The sequence below is a fragment of the Empidonax traillii genome, unplaced genomic scaffold, assembly GCF_003031625.1.
Source record: "Empidonax traillii isolate 1590-97213 ecotype Southwest subspecies unplaced genomic scaffold, ASM303162v1 scaffold1357:size123588, whole genome shotgun sequence".
In the NCBI taxonomy this organism is placed as follows: domain Eukaryota; kingdom Metazoa; phylum Chordata; class Aves; order Passeriformes; family Tyrannidae; genus Empidonax; species Empidonax traillii.
Genome location: NW_020956550.1, coordinates 69,147 through 77,844, shown reverse-complemented (window position 1 = coordinate 77,844; position 8,698 = coordinate 69,147). Strand labels below are relative to the sequence as shown.

General features: G+C 52.0%; 1 pseudogene; it reads left to right on the top strand.

Moving 5' to 3' along the window:
* The first annotated feature begins 5,429 nt into the window (after positions 1-5,429).
* LOC114069782 lies at positions 5,430-7,938 on the top strand (annotated as a pseudogene).
* The last annotated feature ends 760 nt before the right edge of the window (positions 7,939-8,698 follow it).

The window sequence follows — 8,698 nt, the reverse complement described above, 5'->3', positions numbered from 1 at the left end:
TTATATAGATTTAATTATGGTAAGTTGCTGCATGCTAGCCTTCAATGATTGGAAGCAAGAATCAAAGAGTTGCAAATTAATGCTGGTCAGAATTGGCTAAATGGTCTGTTGGTAAATGGAAACTATCAAAATGGCTTTTGCCTATAGTCAAGACAGGTTTGCTTCTGTTGTCTGTTGTTGTAGTTGTGCTACTGATGTTGCCATGTTTGGTGTCGTATTTGCAAAGGGCAAAGGACGACTCAGGCAATTTTTGTGGCACAAATACAAAAAAGGGGGAATTGTCGGAGGATGTAGCAAGGCTGTGCAGCCTGACCATGGGAGAAAGAATGTAAATAAGATGTGAACGTCCAATCATATGTGAAGGCTCATGGTAAATATAGATAATAGAGCTAAGAATAGTGTTAGTATGTAAGATTCTAGGGGACAGTGTGTGTGTGCAGCTGTGTGAAGACAATGTAATATTCTGGGTGAAGAGAATAAAGCTGAATTTAGGCCATCATCATCTGAGTGCCCAGTTTTATTTACATGGTCGTCCTCATATTTAATACAACACCTGGGCTCCTGCTGCCACTGCCAGGGGCTGGAGGCCCCTCAGCCCTGCGGGGTGTCACCTGCTCTGCCCTGTCTGAGTTGTCTCACGGCCTGAGGGATGGGCACGGGCAACTCTGTGCACAGCAGCACATCCCAGGGCTGCAGCCCCAGGGTTTCCCAGGGGATGTTACTGCCAGAGTGAAGTGACCTCGACACCCTGTGTGTCCCACAGCCCTTCCCAGCACCTCCAGGGGTAGCTGGTGGTGTTTGTGCTCTCCTGGTTCATCTCCCCATGCACCCCTGTGCATGCTGAAGTCTCCTCTGTCCAATGCCAGCGTGGCCTTGTGACCTGCTCATTCCTCCACACTCTGTTTTCAGTGATGGCATCTTAACCAGACAAATCACCTGGAATAATTTCCTTCTAAGTCTTCAATTCTTCTGTGGTTAATTAGAGAGATCTCAGAAGTGCATTCAGTGAATATTGTATTGTATTAACAAAACCATGAGAAAAGATGTCTTTTTTGTGGTCTGTTTACTTTTCTCCTGGTTTTACATTGATATCAGCAATCCACAGTTGATATTGATCCCAAGCACCTTCTAATTCAGTCTGAATAGATATGAAAATCAAGACCCTTTATGTCTGACAATCCATCAGACTTTATCCCTATCCCCACCCCACCATTCCCTCATCCAACTCCTGGGACTCAAAGCAGCCTTGTGCCAATCTGAGCTTCCTCCACTAAAGGCTGGGCCTGCAGGTTTCAGCTCTTTGGCACCAACTCCCACCTGCTTGGCTTGGAGAAAGAGCTGCACAAGACAGTGGGTTTCTGTGGGTGGGTTTTGGCATCTGGTGGGCCACAGGGGTGGTTTCTGTTAGAATCTGCCAGAAGCTTCCCCTGTCCCATGGAGCCAATGCCAGTTGCTCCAGGACGGAGTTCCTGCCACTGGCCAAGGCTGAGCCACTTAGGAGTGACAGGAACACCTCTGGGATAGCATATTTCGGAAGAGAGGAGAGTTGCACAGAAAAAATTCCAGCCTGGGAAGAGCAGAGTGAGAACATGGGATAACAACACAGACACCAAGGTCAGTGCAGAAAGAGGGGCAGGAGGGACCCCACAGGAGCAGGGGAAGGACTCAGAGCTGAGGCCCCTGCAGCCCATGGAGGACCATTGGGGTACAGAGACCCCCCTGCAGCCCATGGAGGATTCCACGCTGGAGCAGGTGGATGCAGGACCCGTGGCAGGCCCAGGATAGAGCAGGGTCTTGCAGGAGACCTGTGGCCCATGGAGAGGGAAGCCCAGGCTGGAGCAGGTTTTTCCCAGGTGGGACATGTGGGGGACCCACACCAGTACAGCTCATCCCTGAAGGACAGACCCCATGGAGGAGGGACAACAGGATGGGAAGAGCTGCTACCCGAGGGGTGCACTCACGTTGGGAGGTCCATCCAAGACTGTCTCCCTTGGGAGGGACCCCCACGGGAACAGGGGAAAGACTTAGAGCTGTGGTCCCCCTATAGCCCGTGGTGGGGACCAAAGTAACGCAGGTGTCCCCCTGCAGACTATGGAGTAGCATCGGGGTGCAGAGACCCCCCTGCACCCCATGAAAGAGTAACCCACAGGACAGCAGAATGGGAAGAGCTGCTGCCTGAGGGATGGACTCAAACAACACCTGACTGCAACCCCCTTCCCCGTCCCCCTGAACTTCTGGGGGGGGAGGAGGGAGAGCTGAGAAGGAAGGAGGGGCAGGGGGAAGGTGTTTTTAAGACTGTTTTATTTCTCACTCTTTGGCTTTTATTCTGATAGTAATAAGTTTAAGTACTATCCTTACTTTAAATCTCTTTTGCCAATTAGTAAGCAACTTTCTCCTGACCGTTATGTTTACCCAGTAATCCTCAACTGTTTTTTTCTTCTCCTCTATGGATTTGCAGAGGGAGGGGGAGGTAGTGGCTTTTAGTGGGTGTTTGAAATCCAGCCAGGGTCAACCCACTACACCAACCCATGTGCTTGAGGGCCTTTTGTGATGTCACAGCCTATCCTCTCCATTCCGGAATAGCCCTTGGCAACCAAAGAACCAACACCCGACCACCCCAAAGTGAAGTCCCACCTGTGTGCCATGGGCCTCTCCTTCGCCAGCCCTTTGCCCAAGGCCTCGAGGCAGAGTTGGGCTCAACCCCTGGGCAGGAATGGGGCACAGGCTGAGCCCCAGGGACACCAGACACAGACAACCTGAACTCTTCTTCCTGCAACGTCTGCCTGGGGCAGCCCAGCCAGGCCTGAGGCTCTCCAGGAAAGGTCAAGCCTAACCAGAGAGGGCTCAGCCCTCTGAGGCTGCACTCACTCCAAATGGAATAAAACATCAGCTTAGAGGACATCCTGCCCCCAGATGGAGAACTGGAAACGTCAAGAATAAAAAAGTCACCCCCCTCCATTATTGAAGAAATGTTTCGAGCTCTTTACTAAAAGCATCCAGGACTCGGGGCACCCCATTTTGTCTCTGACAAGGGTTTGCAGGGGCTGCTTGGGAAAGGGAACCCCTGGGGCCCCATTGCAGAGGGTAGGGCTGCACTCTGGGGGTGTCAGCCTTTGGCTCTTGGGTTCCAGGGGCAATTGGAGTCAGTGAGCCGGGCTGGGGATGAGGGGCAGGACTGGCTGGGCTGGCTCTGGTGCTGGCACAGAAAACGGAAGTGTCCCCATGGGGGCAACTCTGAAGGGCCCAAGAAGTAAATGCTGCCCCAGTGCAGGCTGTGCCAGTGGTGAGTGTGCAGGGGGGAGGAAGCTGGGCCAGACAGGGCTGGGGAAGAATGACCATGCCAGGGTAGGGATCACCCCCTGCCTCCAGGGCCCAGCCCTCGTTGGGAGGGCCTTGGGCAGGGCCTGGTGTGACTGCAGGAACCCCTGAACCAGCCCAAGGAACGTGCTTTTGGAAGGTGGATGGACAGGCCCAGCTCTCTGAGAGATAAATCGAGGGCTCTGACCCAGAGAGGGGATGAGAGCCGGGTACAGATTTGGGATTTGGTGGGAGGGCTTTTAGAATAAGTCCCTTAGGAAAGGAAAGCAGAAAGTCTGAGTTTTGACCCCAGCACTGGGGTGTGCAGGGCAGAGCGGAGAGTATCCCCCACATAAGATTCCTGTGTGTCCGTTCCTGCAGTTCTGACAGGTGCTTCTTGTCAGAGGTCAAGAAGTTTCTGGAGCTTGTAGACAGAAAGAAGACACTGAACAGGCCCCCTCTAATTCAGGAGGAAACAGTTTGTGACCTGCTGAGCCACTTGGACCCTCACAAGTCCATGGAACCAGATGGGATCCATCCAAAGGTGATGAGGGAGCTGGTGGAAGAGCTCGCCAAGCCACTCTCCATCATTTATCAACAGCCCTGGCTCTCTGGGGAGGTCCCAGAGGATTGGAAGTTGGGGAATGTCACACAGATCTACAAAAAGGGATGCAAGGAGGACCTGGGAAACTCCAGGCCTGTCAGCCTGACCTCAGTGCCTGGCAAGGTTATCGAGCAGATCATCCTAAGTGCAATCACACATCACCTACAGGATGGACAAGGGATCAGAGTCAGCCAGCATGGGTTTAGGAAGGGCAGGTCACGTCTGACCAACCTGATCTCCTTTTATTATCACGTGACCCGCCTGGTGGATGAGGGGCAGGTTGTGGATGTGTCTATCTGGACTCCAGCAAAGCCTTGGACACCATCTCCCACAGCACACTCCTGGAAAAACTGCAACCCATGGCTTGGACAGGGCACTCTGTGCTGAGTTAGGAACTGGCTAGAGGGCAGCCCCCCAGGGCTGTGTGTACTGGGGCAGGGACTCTGCTGCCTGCCAGGGGCAGCTCTCAGCCCGGCCAAGGAGCTGTCACAACCCTGCAGGGAGAAGGGGTGGGCAACTGCTGGTAGGGCAGAGCAGGGCAGAGCCCTTCTGATCTCCAAAGTGTGCTGCAGGGACAGGGGTTGGTCACAGCTCCAGATCAAAGCAGGAAATTTCCCAGAAGGTATTTGCAGAAGGCACAGACACACAGGGGTTACCTTGAAGAGAATGAACCAGTTCTTTCTGTGTTACACTCTGGGTTGTCTGGATGCTCACTTCGACAGAGAAATTAATGTCTGAGCAGAGGAAGAGACACTGAAACTTGAACTCTGTTAGATTAGAGGGAATTGAACCTGAGAGTATCAGACATCAAAACTGTCTTAGAGACAGCACCAGTGTCACTTTTCCATCCTCCTCAGGGTTGCTGTGACTTTGCCATCAGAGCCTGCCCAGGCCGAGCTGCCTCTGGGCAGTGCCCTGTGCTGCTGGGAAAGCTCTGCAGGGCAGAGCTGAGCCCCTAGGCCTGGGATGGGCTCTGGCAGCACTGCCAGGGCCCAGCCTGGGCCCAGGGAAGCAGCTGCTGGAAGAGACATCTCCAGGCAGCAGAGCCCTGGGCAGGGAGTGGGGGGCAAGTGCCTCCAAGGCCTGGGGGAGGGGATGTTCGGGCAGCTCTGGGGACCCTTCCCTGCAGCTCTGCTGGGCACTGTATGCTGGGCCATAGAAATGAGGATTCCGGCAGTGGAAAAGAACCTTCCCCCGAAGTGATGGTAAAGATAAAAAACACAGGTACAATTATCCTAAGAGAGACTAAGCTTCTGCTCTGCATTCCTCGCTCTTCTGAGTCATGGGGGAAGAGATGGAACTTTTGTATTCAGTCTGTTACATCTGACATTCCTTGTGTGTGTGAGATCTCTACCAGAAAGTTCCATGCTGAACTGCAGCAGAGCAAAACTGATTCCTTGGCAGTGCATTTGGTGACATTTGACACATCGATTTCCTTTCAAAACGGAGTTGCATTTTCATAGACGTCTGTCTTTACTGTTTCCTCTCTTTTCCTTTTCTGAACAGACTCTTTGCTAAGTATCAGCAAATGCCCAACAGCAGCTCCATGGCCCAGTTCCTGCTGCTGGCATTCTCAGACAGGAGGGAGCTGCAGCTCCTGCACTTCTGACTCTTCCTGGGCATCTCCCTGGCTGCCCTCCTGGGCAACGGCCTCATCTTCAGCGCTGTAGCCTGCAACCAGCACCTGCACACCCCCAGGGACTTCTTCCTGCTGCACCTCTCCCTCACAGACCTGGGCTGCATCTGCACCACTGTGCCCAAAGCCATGCACAACTTCCTCTGGGACACCACAACCATCTCCTACACAGGATGTGCTGCACAGGCCTTTTTCTTTCTGTTCTTCATCACAGCAGAGTTTTCCCTCCTGACCATGTGCTACGACCGCTACATTGCCATCTGCAAACCCCTGCACTACGGGACCCTCCTGGGCAGCAGAGCTTGTGCCCACATGGCAGCAGCTGCCTGGGCCACTGGGTTTCTCAATGCTCTGCTGTACACAACCAATACATTTTCCCTGCCCCTGTGCCAGGGTAATGCCCTGGGTCAGTTCTTCTGTGACATCCCACACATCCTCAAGCTCTCCTGTTCACACTCAGGCTACCCCAGGGAAATTGGGTTCCTTATATTAAGCTGTTCCTTAGGTTTTGGTTGTTTCATTTTTGTTGTTTTCTCCTATGTGCAGATCTTCAGGGCTGTGCTGAGGATCCCGTCTGAGCAGGGATGGCACAAAGCGTTTTCCACGTGCCTCCCTCACCTGGCTGTGGTCTCCCTCTTTATCAGCACCATCATTTTTGCCTACCTGAAGCCCCCCTCCATCTCCTCCCCATCCCTGAATCTGATTGTGTCAGTTCTGTACTCAGTGGTTCCTCCAACCCTGAACCCCCTCATCTACAGCCTGAGGAACCAGAAGCTCAAGGATGCCATAAGGAAAATGATGACTGGGTGTTTTTCAGAAGCAAAGAACTGCATCTTTTCTTCTGCAGAACACTAATTGTGTAACACTGTTTGGGCCCAGCCTGCCTTCTGATACTTTTGATAGTGTTGGAAGTTGGGGGCTTTCATGTTATTTCCCTCTTGTTCATGTCATTAACACTGAAATTTTATTCTTCATACCATATATAATTCACTCTCTCTCTCTTTTTTTTTTACTCAGAAAATGTACTAATCAGGAATCATGTTCTGTATGCATTGAAACAAAATAAAAATTTGTGCATCAACGTATTTGTCAAACATTCTCATTAGTTTGTACATGAATGATTCACAATCTCTGAGTGTAAGAAAGGACACAAATTCTTTTTCCTTTATATTTCCTCTAAGACCTGCCCTGAAGCTGGAGGTCATTTCCATGTTTGCAGATGTGGAGGGGAAAAAAGTCCCAGCCCTGCCAGGGAGCACCTGAACTGGGTCTTTCCAGAGCTGCTCTCTTTGCACTCCCCCCTCTCCTTTGCTGTTCGTGTCCAAGGCCTGAGTGCTCTGGCAACTCAGTCACTGTCCTGCTGTGTGTCAGTCCTGGGACCACAGGCAGGGACAGGCCCTGGGCACTGCTGGGACAGGGCTGGGCTCCACACCAGCGCTTCCATCAGCAAAGGGCTTCCCCTGCAGGCACTTCCTGAAGGCTGAGGGCTTTCCCCAACACTGGTATGGAGAAGAAGTCCAAGGAATAGACTCTGCAAAGTCTTGTTGCTTTGCTTGTTTCTCCATGGAGACAGTGCAGGGAGGGCAGGGACCCATTAGGACTGCAGGGACTGAGGGTTGGCTCAGATGTTGTGTGTTGGTGGCCAATGGGAAATGGAAATGACAAAGGATCTCCAAGTCCCCTGCCTGGGGCTCTGCAGCTTGTGCTGGCTCTGATGGCAGGTGAGGACTTGTGTGTAGGAAATGAGGAACTGCAGGAGAGCACAGAGAATCTGGAGGGACAGCCCGTCCCATTCAGTCAGCAGTGACTGGAGCCCTGGAGCAGAATCCTGCCCAGGGTGGAGTCACCCAGACAGAAAGTACTAAATCTCCCTGGGAACTGGTAAAGGAGAATTCTTCAATCCCAGGGGAAACAGTAGGTACAGGGAAAGGAATTTGTAGAGTGTTTTGTGTTACCCACAATGAATTTCCATAGGAGGATCCAGGGCAGCTCCCCAAGCCATGTCCCAGTTCTGGAACAAGGCAGAGCCCCTCTGAGCACCCTCCATGACCCCACAGGAGCATCTGTGGGAGGTGGTCAGTGGCAGGGAGCTCCGTCAGCTGGCTCTTAAGTCCATGAGGTTCCTGAGTGTCAGAATGGCCCCTTGGTTCCATGAGGTTCCAAAAGGTTTCAGGGTTCCTTTTCTTCCATGAGGCCCCACATGTCAAAATGTCCCCTTGGTTCCACCAGATCTCAGTGTCCCTGTGCTCCTTTGTTTCCATGGGGCCCTGCAGTGCCACAATGGACATTTTCTTCAATGAGATTCCAAAATGTCTCAGGGTTCCTTTGGTTCCATGAGGTCTCACATGTCCCCTGATTCCATGAGATTCCACAATTTCCCTGTGTTCTTTTAGATCAATAAGGCCCTGTAGTGTCACAACTGCCCCTTGATTCCATGAAGTCTCACAGTGTCCCTGTATTCCTTTTCTTCCATGAGGTTCCCCAGTGTCCCAATGTCCTCTTGATCTCATGACATTCCATTGTGGTCCAGGGTTTCTTTATTTCCCAGAGGCCCTGCAGTGCCACAATGGCCTCCTGATTCCAGGTGTTTCTGCAGTGCCACCCTTGTGGCCCTCCCGCTACCAAAACCCATCCACAGAAACCCACTGTCTTGTGCAGCTCTTTCTCCAAGCCAAGCAGGTGGGAGTTGGTGCCAAGGAGCTGAAACCTACAGGCCCAGCCTTTAGTGGAGGAAGCTCAGATTTGCCCAAGGCTGCTTTGAGTCCCGGGGGTTGGATGAGGGAATAGTGGAGTGGGGATAGGGATAAAGTCTGAGGGATGTCTTGATTTTCATATCTATTCAGACAGAATTAGGAGATGCTTGGGATCAATATCGACTGGGGATTGCTGATATCAATGAAAAACCAGGAAAAAAATAAACAGGACTAAAAAAGAAAATATTTTCTCATTGCTCCTTTAACACAAAAAATATAATAATAATGGCCAGTCTCTTCGCGAACGAAGAACCGGGGAAGGTCTTTCCACCTTCCAGCCTGCGCATTGGATTTTTTAGGTGAGACACAGTGTGCGCGGAACTGAGCCCACCCTTTAATCCTGAGGTTCATCTGCCGGGGCCAAGCACGCTTGGACAGTGGCAGTGAGGTCCTCAGGACGTAGATGGA